The sequence below is a fragment of the Phallusia mammillata genome, chromosome 6 (genome assembly GCF_965637545.1).
Source record: "Phallusia mammillata chromosome 6, kaPhaMamm4.hap1.1, whole genome shotgun sequence".
Taxonomy (NCBI): domain Eukaryota; kingdom Metazoa; phylum Chordata; class Ascidiacea; order Phlebobranchia; family Ascidiidae; genus Phallusia; species Phallusia mammillata.
In genome coordinates, this window is record NC_137257.1 from 5,739,199 (window position 1) to 5,754,161 (window position 14,963).

Genomic DNA, 14,963 nt, shown 5'->3' on the forward strand with positions numbered 1-14,963 from the left:
TTTTACATTGTTTGTTGTTAGTTCGTTATGATGCTTCAAATGCAAGATTGTACTCATGTGTCAAAAATAATTTATAATAAAATAAACAGCTATGTTCAAGGCCCGGTTTCCACATACCACATAAAGAAATGTCCAACAACATGATACTACAAGCTCAGCTCGTTTATCCATGATAACCTTTAAATGTATTTTTTATCGAAGAATATTTAGAAACACTATATGGACACGTAAGTTACTTGAAAAATTTCACTGGTGATAACAACAGTGAGTGTTAACACTTCTGCAGTAACATGTGTTCACTTTATACAATCTCTCCTGCACTTTTGCTTCTGATTAGGCTATTTCGGTCAAGAAAAAGTGCAAAAAGACGTTTTTCATGACAGTGTGCCCTTTTTGAAAGCTTTCAAATTTATCAGTTTCCATAAAAAAATGATAAATCACGAAAACAAATGCTTTTCATCATTTGCGGCTTTCGATTTTCATTTTTTAATTCTCGAAATAAGTTTTCCGCAATTAAATGCGACATTTGAAGCGGCGTCGGTATAGCGACGTCTCCGCCTGTGCAATTTAACATAGAAATGCGGGCGTTGATCCAAATATGGCGGCATCTTCGATATAAATTCTGACCAAACCACTTCTTGCAAATGTCACTACGTGCTTTGCTAAGATCACAAGATTTATTTATGACCGAGATGATATTTTTACGTTGCGTGGTTACGTCGATTACGTCGCAATTGAACTTTAACGTGAAGTATAAGCAATCGGAAATTCAAACTTATAAGCGTCCGTGATTAGCGCAGTTATTAGTAGATTGCAGAGGGAAAATTGAGATCTTTTAGGACTCCAAAATAGATGTTGAAAATAAATACGTCAAGCCATTTTTAACACACATTTTTGATGTAGTGTTTTGATGTGATATGTCACAAAATTCAGGTTGATGTATTGCATACCCATTAAAAATATGTGCGAGTATTTTTGCGACGTTTTGTTTAATGTATTTATTGGCATCATCGCAGTGATGTACAAGCTGGGAAAGAAAAGTAACCCAAAAATGTTTTTCCACCGCAATTCTTTTTTTCAAATAACGTCTAGTGTTTTAAAACCGATTTAAGATTGTATAATATTCTGTTTAAACTTAAATCTTCAACATAATGTGATGTGAAAAAAAAAACGTTTTTGTCCATGTTTCAAGGAGAAATCACGAGAAGTTTTTTATCATTGATACGAATAGCGTGACTTCGTCTTCACCGTTTACTGTGTGCAAATGTTGAAGACACAGCACAATAATTCGTCATAATGGGGGTGTGTTACGTATGAATGTGGCGTTATAATAACAACCACCCTGAGCTTTTGGGTTGAAAATTTGAGCGGAAAACACGCCAAGTTTTCGGCAGTAATTGCTTGATTTCTTTTTGCTCTATCGCCCGACAATAAACCCCATTGGCTTAATTTGTCGCTACCCAAAGCCGTGCCCGTCGAACCGTGACCGACCCGAAAGCGGTCGTCATGGCAACAGAATGAAGACAGAATCGCGCCTCGCCGGAAGCGAAATCGCTGGAGCGAAATCTAAATTATTTCAACCGAGCGAATCGGTGTGATTATGAGTGACGTTTATCATCCGACCTCTAGCGCTACGGATTTAAACACGCGAGACGAATTCTCACCACGGTTCGTGCGGGCTTTGCTTGGAAAAGTTGCAGGGCGGTGTGAAGTCAAACCGACAAATGGAAACCTGTTTTAGCGTGGATGGCAAAGTTATTGTTACGTCACCGTGACCCGTGACGAAGTGTTCCATTACTAAATCGTAAAGCGTCGCGATATTTTGGTCTAATCGAATCTTTAGCGAAGCGCCGGTTTAAATTTAGGGCGCAGCGGAAGAAGGCAGAACAAAAACAAACAGGTTTTGTATTAAAACATGAATAGGAGGCAACTGAGCAGTTTATTGTCACTTATATTCGAACAGGGTTTGGCAAACAATTTAAATAATTTGTTAAAAATTAATCGGCCAAACCCGTGAGAATAATGTGTTAAAAATCAGCATTTACCAATAGTAAATGTGTTCAAGTTGATCCACAGCAAATTATCGTGTGTCTGTTATACACAAGCAAGTTAAGTCTCCCACGACCAATCAGCGATCGTCTGAAAGCGCGAAATAATTCGATTTAACCAATTAAGAACGAGCCCGTACCTTGTTTCCATGGTTACCACATACGGATGTTCTACGCCCAAAACATTGTCTTTATTTTCTATTGTGACGAAACAATACATTATAAACAGTAGAAATAACTTGTTTAGGCATTATTAGTGACAATTTAAAATTCAGAAACAGTAAGCGCTGATTGTAGAGGTGAATTGGGTGGGTGGTTGTCGATAAAAACGGGGTTAGATGCGGATGATAAATGGGGTTACTGGGGGCTAACATGGGTCAAAACAGGTTCGCCTACGCTTCCGTTTCAAACGTTAACAATGATTGATGGGCGACTTGACACCAGCTGTTTCCTTTATTAAGTCGTTTAGGTATTAGAGAAATTTTACAATGATTAGAGAATACAGTTATTAGAGAAAAAGAGAATTGAAATATAATTTGTATTATAAATGGGCCGAAATTCTGGCTAATATTACAAATAAAAATATTTTTCTTATCAAACGGACAATGACTTTTTAGCGTTCATGCAGTATCAGCAATTACAATGTTAAAATAAGTTTCTTTCTTGATAAAGCGATTACATTAAAAATAATATTACGTGACAAAGTCGCTAAAATAAGTTTTTTTTGCACCTAAACAGTATCAAAATTTGTTCATAAAAATTTAAAATAGATTTTGGCCGAAAATATTTTGTGACACAAAAACGGAATTCTAGCGGATATTACGTCACAATATCCGGTGTGAAAACTTTCCCACCGTTAACGAGAGTGCCCGACATTTCCTCATTAAAACGACAGAAAAAACGCGAACAGCTCCACAATTAGTTTGGATTCGTGACGTACAGACGTTACGTAATAATCGCTTTCTCTTTTGATTGACAGCAAATAAACAGTAATTTTATATTTTCGCTTCACGACTAATTCCACGTTTGTCCGATTTACAACGTGTTAGCAGTAAAACGGAAGTCACGAACAGCACGCTATTGTCGCGTCACAATCCCTGACAATGGCGCGTCAACTGACTTAACAAGAAGCCTTTGTGACGTCGTAATGAGATCTTTTAGGCGCGAATGCGTGAACCGGAAGCGAAGTTTGGACTTTACTTCTTGGGCACTCCGCGTCCAGTGCTTTAAAATTAGCCAAACGCAGCAAAGACGAACTGAAGTAGCGCGCATATTTAGCAGCGGCGCGTGCCAGTTAAATGCAATGCATGATGACGCATACGCTTAGTGTATTTTTACTTTTTCCCCAAACATGGCCCCTGGAATACTAATAGAATTATTCTGCGCGCGCGCACGGTAATGTCACGTCATAATGCAAGCGTGCAATTTATTTTCGCGATTGTCTTAATACTGCTTGTGACGTATCAATATCGTCTGAAGCGGAGGGAAAGTTCTGACGCTTTATGACATCACGATCATCACGGATATCCGGTTAGTGTGACAAACTGCATGCGGGCACCTTTAATTGGATTTAACATTGACAAACCTGACTTGTGATTGGTTGCAGTCGAATGGGGATAACCAACATGGCTTTACATGTGGGATGGTTTACAAAATAAACTTACTCTGCGCAATAAACTTCCCCAAAACATGAAATTTAATAACATTGCCGTATGTGCTTAGAGGGGCTTTTCAACATAGCGGGGATAATAAACATTATGTTACGTGACAAAGATACAAGAATAAAAAAAACTATTTAAAGTTAGTTTTAGCGGGTATAAAATTGTTCGCAACATATACCAAAGTACAAAATTAAACAAAAGTTTCTTAAACGAGTATTTCAAACTGGTTTCTGTTATGGTATAACTGTTCTACTTTGTAAGTAACGCCCCTTAGAAAAAAGTTAGGACTGTAGGTATGGTAATAAACAAAGCGGACAGTTTAAACTTCCAACGCTTATACAAAGTCTCATTTTGAGCACCGCAACTGACAATCAACAACATACTTTACCTAGAAATTAATTTGATTGACAAACACAACCACCTTACACACAAAAAACAAAACTCGAAAATGTGTTAAACATTTCATACAAAAACACCTCCTTACGCTTTCACATGGACTATAAAATGCTTTAGGAGATTTGACCACCATCAACATATGTTCCCTAACAAAAACAACGACAACGGTTATATGGAAATATCGCCGTATCTTGAATGGACAGTACCTATGGCGTTTTGCATGCATCAAAGCATCAACAATAGGCCAATATGTTTTTTTGCCGGGGCGTAAAACAATGCTATAGTGGTTGAACAGAACACTTGCGCTTTTATTTAAACACGTACGAACACAAACGTCTAAAACTGAAAGCAACCGATTTTATAGCGTAACACGTAATTGTGACGTCACAAGATAAATGTGGCTAACCATATTTGCGCATCACTCTCACAAACATCGTATTTTTACTTGAGTACGTGCTATGTCGTCGTTTTTTGTGAAACGCACTTTGGACCAAGATGGCGCAGACAGTTAAACAGACATATTACTCTACTGCTATCTAGCGGACAAAGCAAAGTCATCTAAATTAGGTATCAAAATGAATCTTCGGCATGTAAGGAAATACGTATAAACTAAATGATGCTCTTATGGCAAATATATTGTATTTACCGTCCTATTTAGGTATCCTTCACAAAGACAATAAAACTCAAATTCTTAAGTAAAAAAAAAATATTTTCGCAGTATTTAACTGTGAGTTTAACGTACACCGAATATAAGCATGTTAGGATGCTGACAGACTAAAACAATGTTAATATAGATTTCGTTTGAGACTAAACGCAACCCATCCCTCACCTGTAAGCAAATGTTTAATTTTATGTGAATTTAATTTCGCGATAAATGCTGTGACTCGATATGTGTAATGTACAGTGGGAGACAACACTTCCTGATAAAACCTGTATCCCTTCTACTTTTAATACAACATCCTGTCATCTATGCATCTAAGCACTTACAGCAGTTTTGCAATCAAGGTGGGATCACACAACATTGTGCAATCTATACTCTAATGGGTACCGACAATAATGACCCTTGCCAAAAATCGTCGGAAACATGGGGATTTCGCATAAAACAAAAGGTTTAATATTTACTGAGAGAATAAAAAAATGATCTGATTTGGCCGATGTTGATTTCACAATGACACACACCCAGCTAATAACATACCATTGACAAGGTCATTAAGAAATAATTATATTTTGCGAGATGAGCATGTTACGAAAAGCAATAAAAGCCGTTGACAAAGTTGTTTGAAATGACAAAACCTCGAAATAATCAAGCTTGCAAATAACAGTTTATGAAAACATAAAAAAACAAATTTAAAAAACGTAACGATAAATGTTTGATCAAGAAATCATTATAAATGCTGATTTGTCCCTTAAAAAAAGTTCAATTACACTCAACTTACTTAAAATTCTACACCGGATGATACGTGGAGAGATGTTTAGTTTTCTTTGGCCAAATTAGGTGCATAATTTCTGATTCAAGGACAAACAACTTAATAATTTCACTTTTTAATTGCTGATAGTAACAATCACCTTTTTTGCAACTTTTTAGTAACAGCTGTTTGCAAGAAAATGCACAAAAATCGTGATGTTAGCGTTCAGCCAGTTACACCCGCCTTAGTACATTGTGCGCTGAGTCAATTTAAAAACGCTTTCAATCTTTTATTACTGGCGACTGTGCAACATTTTTAACGTTATTTTCATCACACGATCTCTTCCTAACATCGGTTTATATCATCGAGTCACCGTTCTGTGGTGCTATGATAAACAAAACTATAACTTACATATTTTTCACCAATGCCAGTGTTGCAAAGAGAACCTCGAACAACTATTTTTATTCCGCTGAAATCAGAGCCTCGCTTTCCCGCCGACTTCTTTGACTAAGCGCGACATTCGCCATTTCGGATGGACTGTCAATCACTTCAACTCAGATTCGCAAAGCTACAACCTACAGGCGCAGGCCCCCTAAAACCGCGTCACCACAGCACGCGTGCACGAGTGCGGAAGCTTTTTTTCTTAAGGGCTAGCCCCGGTTTGAAAGTTTTAAGACAACACTAGAGTTAATTTACTTTTCTTTTGAGCTAAGGCTATTTTGCTCGCTTAGGTGCCTGTAACAATACATTTGTGATTATCAAACTGACATTGCAGTCATAGGGTTTCTAGAACCTTTTTTTACTCAAACTTAAACAAGAACATAACTGAACGTATTACTTGCTGCTAATTACTTTATCAGTGGTCATATAAAGTTAACACTTGACCACAAATTTCAATAATGGCCCTTGTGTAGTATTTTGACACGAACACTTACAAAACAGCAAACTGATCAATCTCTTTGTCACCAAGCGCTTTCGTTTTTTCGTCTGAGATCAATGGCTAGATTACGAAAGGTTTCACTTTTCACTTTCGGACCTTGTTTGCAACAGCCGACAACGGTTTCACTTTCGGACCTTGTTTGCTTATTTTATTACACGCCTTGCGCAAGTTTAAACAGTCAATACCACTTGAAATAAACTCTGCTTCCTTTTGGTGTTATCCTACAGGTTAAAAAATCCTTCAGTTGCTGAAAAAGTATTTGACTATTGCTGCTGATGGCAGTGAACAACAACTGCAAGGCGAATAAATTTGATTCACCAGTTGTCCCTTTAACATTTTTGGTTTATAACATTCTAACGCTGCGCAGTTACTTTCGGTTCCTTAGTTATTCTGGTGCAATTGTGCTGTTGCGATTTCTTTCACCAAGAGACAACTCATAACTGAAACTGAAAATAGTTTGGAATCAAACCTGGTTAAATGTGCTAAAAAAATCTAACATGTGAGCTAAAATATGACTATGCTTTCAGTGGGAACTTTCCTGTAACAGAACCTTGCCAATACATCCGAAATTTGGTCTCAAATGACTCCAATAAGATCAACTAAATCTAAAAAACGCTAACAGAAACCGACAAACAGTCAGGCAACAGTTCAATGCCAAACCACGACACAATATTTCAGTATTAGAACATTACAACAATAGGCGCTGTTGTAGAACAAGAGGCATTCATGAATCAGAGATTGTCCGGGATTAGTCTGTGTTTAATGCTGTTTACCTGCTTGTGTAGTGATATAACTTGGTTCTTTCGGTCGTATGCGGTAGTGGTAAAAACACACAGGCTGTGGAAACTGCCTCGTGGTTTGTAGGCGACTAAAACGCCAACACTTTTACAAAATACAGCGTACATTTAAGTTCATACTCCGCACTACACATCCAGTTTCATATAACATCACCAGTGTTTAAGGACAGCCATATTAAAACCATAAAACGACCCAGGTTGCTTACAGGTAAAAAGTTAACTTCCTGGTCAGCGAAGGGGTTCGATTGTTTTTGTGCCGTCATAAAGCGAACTTTGACCGAGCGCGCGCCTCGATTTTACGTTCCTCAGTGGAGTGATTTACCACTCACAGCAGTTCCAGTTTAAACTTTGTGTGTACATTTCCAGTAACTCTTACCTGTAGGCTGTTGCAAGTAGTGAAAGTGCGTTCTGTTCTAACTTAGAGGCTTATAAGTGAGATAAATTACATACGCCCTGGGGGTAAGTACAAGGAAACAAGAGTTTTGATGTATTTTTTGAAAGATATTATCAAAATTATTTTTTATTATTTTACATTTTTATACAATCTGGTGAGGGGTAAAACTAAGGGCAAAGGGTAAATACTGCCCGAAACAGTATTCTCTAACCTAAAACATTCCTGAAAAACCTTGTACTTGGATAATGTTCCATTTAATGCCTCTATAAGTCTAACCATTACTCATCAATAACGCTTGTGCAATTTCGATTAACACATGAGTTTGAAAACCAGCCAATCAGGTCACGCGCATATGTGTCACGTGATCAACTATGACTTTTGATGACGACATTTTAGCCCTGCCAATTTCCATAACAGATTGGAATTTTTGCAATCTACTGTTACGTAACAACCGTTTTAGGTAATAAATGTTTTCAGTTTCTAATTATGGGTAAATGGAAAGATAATTTATGATGTACAAACACTAACATATTGTGTAATCTTTCGGTGAACGGTATTAATTTAATAATTGTTGACTTTATCACGAATAATATCAGGTCGATGACACTAGTTTCGCTTTAAAATGACCCTACTGACTAGGTTAATGTGTTTTACATCAGTAAATGCTATCGCTTTTACATTTCTGTAAGGCAGCACATAAAGAATACAACGGCCCATAATAGATGTAAAATGCTAATACGATAATCATTTACCAGTAGGTTTAAAATCTGTCTGGGTTTATACATTTCTAAAATGAATTGCTTTTATTTTAGGTATTATGCCCACAAAGTCAAGAAATTTGGTAGAAAGCGAAAATTCATATTATAGTAAAAACGCGCAGGCACTCAGCCACACCTTTTCACGTTACTTGAAGGTCAAGGGGAAATGACCTCTACGGCGACCACGTGTTGCATTGAGTCACGCAAACACATACGGAAATGCTTAAATGTCGAGTTAAGGGATTGTCCTAAATATCCGTTGTTTGTATCAAAAATCTCGGGGAATTTTTGTTGTAAAATGTCGGCGTGCACGCAATCGGCCGTGACGGTTGCCCGGCAACGCCTGTCCACAAATGGAGGTGTTTGTTACGCTGTGAACACGTCGATGACACAAACCGGAAATACTAGCTACAATTAGATACCAGTTTGTGATTTTGGAGACGTCCAAAGTTATGTGGTTTTAAGACTCAGAGACGCAACGTTTAAAAATTATGACTAACTTAATTAATTTGTGCTTAATTTAAATTTGTGCTACTGCTTTTCAAGTCTTTAGCAATTGTAAAGCGTTAAATTAAAATATAACGTCGAAAAACAGATTTTAAACCTAAATGACCTTTAAACCTAACATAAAAATTTTGAAACTCTTAAACTTTTTGAAGAAAGTCAATAAAATTTGGAGCAAACTGAAACAGGGCAAAAATATCCGAGCAGCACAAATCCATTAGGACAACATATTCAGTACAATGCCGAGACATGCTGTTGATTGTAACATTTAATAACCCGTGACTGTTCTCCACTTTGGAGGTCACTCGAGGTCAAGTGGCACTACGACAAACATGTGACTGTATGCCTCGGCCGCCAAGTCAGCTCGTCTGCCAAAAGCCGAAGTTAGTTTTTTAATTGTGAAATGCATTGCGTTGCTTTTTTGTCAAAATATACCAGAGTGAAGCTGGCGCACAATGCAACTGCTCAAAGAAAGAAGGAAACGATAGGATTTTAAAATTGTGGGCTCAAATTTGGAAAAGGTTTCGTGATACCTTTTAAACTTCATATTTTATGTATTTTTATTAAGCCCCCTAATGGTATGTTGGAGCAAAAACAGTAAGAGACCTGGAGATTCATCAACGCTAATCTGGACCAACGCTGTGGTAGCAGTTTTAAGTAAACATTGATAAGATTAAAGAGCAAACAATACTTAAAGTCGGAAACGGTTTCGACCTGTAAAGTGACAATGCATTTTCTAATCGTGCCGTAACCTTAAAGAAGTATTTTTGGCTCTTTCCTTTGCCAAATTTTTAATTAAAAAAATGTTGGAAGGAATTTGTAACAATAGACGGGTATGCTGCATATATATGCAAGAATAAACTCGCCTCCTAGTGAAAAACATTTAAAGTATGCAGCTGTCAAATACCGTAAAAATTGTAGGCATGTTTAAACTTGCTTTTTTACGAAATACAATTACAGTTGGAAGTTCCCAACTTCTAATAATTACCTTTCCTAAAAATCAAGAAATATAGACTGCATAACACAGGTTCAAACATAGGTCAAACGTTTTTGCACCTTGTAAACCAGTTTCGGTTGAAACTTGTTCTAAATTTAGGGGCACAGTTTTAACGCTTAACAGTAAACTGCTTTACAAAGAGTTCATCTTTACAGCTCTTTAAAAGTCGCATTTAAATTGTGGTGAAAGTGGAATTAGGGTACCTACAAGTCACGTAGACCTAGCTGTAAAAATCCATGTCGATTTTAAGACAGGGTTTCACGGCTGTTTACATCCCTTCTAACTGTATTCTTCTTTTGGAATGTAGTTTGTTAAAATTACAAATTGTTTGTGAAAATGGATCGGTGATTCAAAGAGGCTGACGACCGAAAAAACATTTGGTAAAATGTCTGTGATATAAAAGATCATAAAGGAGATAGGAAAAAGAAACAAATAACTAATGGTATATCAGGCCTAAAATATAACTAAAATATACCAACACCTTTTAAAAGTGCGTGAAATAAAAATGCCTTACAGGAGTTTTCAAGCTTCGAGCGACAAAAAAACATTTCTGAGAAATCATTTTGGTCTCATTTCTTGTCATAGCTTTACGAGCAGCTAATGATTGTTAACAAACAATGAAACTCAGGTCGCCACATCAGCTCGGCATGACGAAGGACTTTTGTGTGCGAACGAGGGCAAAAGCGAAACTCTAGATTGATCCTTGTTTCGTTAATCATTCACAGCGATTGAATATTCCTTTGTTTCGGCACGCGCCTGTTTGTTTTGGGTCGTTGTGAACTTCGTGTAACCCCAACAGGCAGGTAGCAACGAGGCCTGAAAAAAGCGCCAGTGTTTAATGAAGAACGTAATTTACGATCGAATTCTCATATATTCGAGTTAGTTTACTAGGCAACCGTGTTCTACTAAGTTTATTGGTCTTGTGGCATCACGTAGCCAGAGAAGTTTTATTGTCCTTGCCCCGAAATCAAGCAGTTTCGCACGGGCAGAAATTTGATTACTTTTATTTCTGCTAGGCTATATGCTGACTTGATAAACAACTTTAAATATTTCCTCTGTACCTAACTGCTTGTACACTTTCATAAAAAAGAAGCCAGGGGCCTCGTGTACAATAAATACAACGAACATTCTAATTTAGAGGTTTTAACAATATGCTGTTATCACACGTACTAAGTAGTACTTTTGCTAAGGTCCATGAATACTTATAATCTACGCGCTTGAGTGATATCATTACAAATAAAGTGGACTGAGTGCATCTCAAGTTATGGTGTACATTTGAACAACGGCAAATTCATTTTCTTTAAATTTCGGTTGAAAGACAAACAACCAATCGGAATGCTGTTTTGCTCTTGCGTGACACGAAATACAGCTTTGGAAAAAACAAGGTAAAGGTGAATATATTTTGGTACAAAAGTGCCAAAAATAATAGGCTTGGGTTTTTTTGGCGTTTGTTGTGGGTATAATACTAAATGATACACGAATATAACCTTCCATAACGTTTTACGTTGCCCAGCTATTTCCGGCTTGGTAATTGTTCAGTGCCGTTGTGACGCTGTATGTGCTTTTACCAAGCGAAATAAACTCACCTCAACATTAAAACAACTATTTTTTCGCTCAAAGTCTAATAAAGTCTAAATAAATTGTCGCTAAGCCGATGAACAGTTTTACTGCCGTCATAAAACCCGTTTTGCCAGCTGAAAACAAACAGAATTCTTGCGGAAAAACCCTAATTTTCCTTACAATAGCGACTATAACGTCACATAGCGTTTTTACTAGCAGTTGATTTTCAAGAGTAACAGTAACGAACCCTTAGGATAGAATGTGGGTCACGAACAACATATGTATATTAATTTATATGTTTACATTGCCACAGCCGACAGTATTTTCATATTTACTAATATAATGTACGTGAATGTATGACTTTCAGCAACAAGGCTAATTGATTTTTTTCATCAATACCAACAATTCCATATGCTACTCAGTTTAAAAATACAATTTAGATTCAGATTCCGTTTTTAGAATGTCCTAAACGACAGCTAGGTTCCAAAACATTTACAATGCCAAAACTTTATGAATGGCAACACCTTTGTGATGACACAATGGTTCCTTGTGAAAAGCTTCGTTGAATGATGGAACCTGCCGCTAGGCCACGGGGGTGAAAACAGACCTCTATTTTAGCCCCTACCAGCCCCCGTATTTACTAGTTTCGCTTTCAAATGCTCACGGCGTAACGGACCCCGCCGAAACAAAAACTCATTTCTTTTATTACGTTGATAGTTTCTGTTATTATACCGGGACCTGGCGAGAAATTTTCCGTTTGTGGTGACTGCTCTTGTCAACACAAGATTACCTGAAATCGGAAGGTTATTTAGTTTTGGGTGGCGGTGTTAACGTTACCCAACTTTTGCGACGAGTGATACATAGTTTATGGTGAATTTTCACCCATTTACAGGCTCCGAAAAGGGGGTGAGTTACACCCCTTTTTTAACCACCAAAGCAAATTTTCCTAATTTTACAATATCGGACATTTTTTGCAAATTACAATCGTCTTTCTGTTGCACATTTGGCGCAAAATATAATGACGTCATACATAGCCAGTATGACGTCATAGAGGTTGGGGAACGAAGTCATTGTTTAATCAACGTCATTGTGAATCATGCAAGCGTGTCCAAGTTCAACATAACAAACATTGAAACGAAAGTAATTAAAGTAGTGGGTTTCATAGATTCCAGGCCCGCTCAATTCTTTCACGATTTTTTCGCTCGATGATTTAATTTCCGGTTTGTCCTCGGAAGTATTTATGTTTCGAAGAAATATGAAATTTTTCAGCGTTGGAAACGAAGGCCTGTGGTGCAGTATTTATTATTGCTAGCTAATGGAGCAACGCGTGAGCACTTTATATTACTACTGCTGTGTAGTTAAGGTTCGGACGAAATGAACCAAACCTATAAACGAGATTTGAAAACACTTGGTCTTTTGGCATAAAGGTACTGCTTCCACATGAATCACTTCAAATAAATCAATGTTGCGCCCATTTTAATAAAGTCTCGAGTTGAAACAAAGTTTTGACGCAAAGTCACTCACAGTACAAAACGTTATGCGACATTTTTCCACAAAAATGATATTTTCGCACAGCATGGTGATTTTGTTCATTGCAACGTTAATCGAACAATTCAACACTTTTGCATGAGAATCTTGATGCACTCATAATGAATATATTTGCAGTTTTAAAATCATCAAAACCGATGAAGAATCATTGAATAACATTGTAATACCTTAGCAACGCCATTCGCAAACACAGCTTTACGACAATATCTTTACAAAATGCCAGGCTTAAAGGGGTTTTCATTACATGCTTATGATAAACTTTTGCATGTTACTTTTAACACGCCAGGTGCACACATGTCACCACTCGCTTTCAATGGTTTATTACTGGTAAAGATTGTAAACGTTTGATGCAGTAGACTTTGGCCGATGTTAAATACTTCAACTTCGCAGCTAATGTGGCGTGTCAAAACGTAATTTGTGGTCAACACGAGCTAAATGCGAAAACAAATTGCGCAGTTTTGTTGACCTTTGGTAACCACAGCAAACCCCGCTACTAGAACACCTTGTGAGCAAATGTGTTTGCTCCAAATTTGGCTCCCGGTATAGAAAACGCTCAAATAGTGTTTAAAATAGTGTTTTTGTTGCACGGGATGTAGTAAAACGTGGCCGTCAAACACATTTGTGAATTGTCTGTTTTTAGTTACAAATTATTTATAGATTCTATGAGAAAAATAACTACCATCTAAAAATACAAATATGTTTTTGTGTTTAATTACTTTTGTGAGGCAAAGGTTTAAAATTTTAAAGTCAAGTTGAAAAGAACCGGTTAAAACCGGATGAAACTCACTACTAATAAAAGCCCCCAGCACAACTGAATTATTAATTGAAAACAAGTAGACACAAATACACTCTAAAATAAGGTTTTTGTGAAAAGAAGAGAATCGCGTGGTTCTTTGTTACGTCACTTTAGCAGAGCGCTTTCTGCACGAATCGTGTCTATTTGCCGCAACGCGGGGTGAAAGTGTTTTTTGGAAAGTTGTTTGGTAAAACTTAGGTAAATAAATCGCTAATTAGCAAGGCTCAGACCTTCCCATCAAAACGAAAGAGGTTTAGGAGCGTCCTGTTAATGTTTTCTCTACTGTACTCTTTCTATTATAGTTGGTTTGGGCGGTAACCGCGCGACTGTTACCTAACACCAACTACCGGTGTGATACAAAAAGCCGCGTGCGCTATGAAAGCCACAAGCACCGAACGGAAACACGGAGGTACTACGGTCAACAAATCCACGAAGCACTTTCCCACACTGAGACGCAGAATAGAAACGAAACCATTATCTTCACGCGCTGGCCGCTTTCTAGTTGGCTGCTGGATGAAAAAAAGGCGGGAAAATGAAGTAACTTTGAACAAGTGGCAATTACACTTCAATGTAATGTAAATGGATTATGATCATTTTGAAAAGAAAAACTGTTTTGTGAAATTGCACATAAAGTATAACACGATGAAAACAAGCTCACAAATTTCGGTAATAGTGATGTTATTTGTAACGTTGCAATTTGCAAAGGCCAATAAGAAATGGTATCGGATTTTATGTGGAAATTAAGCTTCGTATTATTTACAGGCCAAAAATATTTACCTAAACATCTACTGTATGCTTTTTCCTTTACCGACAAACTTTTGAAACAGCAAATTGAATTGGGAAATTTAACTCAAAACACACAGAAATACATAACTTTAGAGTTTGTAAAGCTTGCACACAACGTGTAAGGACCAGAAAAGGTTGCCAACGGACTTCCAATTGACAAAACCGCGCAACAAGCAACGTTTACTTTCGCCGGTACGCTTACAACAGTTTGATGTTTTTCACTGGTAACCTGCGACTCGTGGGACCTGAGTAGCAAAGCTTGAGACGAACCGTCTGTTTGTCACAATGCCAACTGCGACACAATAAACGTCATTGTGACGTGTGAGTGGCGTGCGTCCTGAATAGGTTTCGTCAACACCGTGGTCTTTAGGA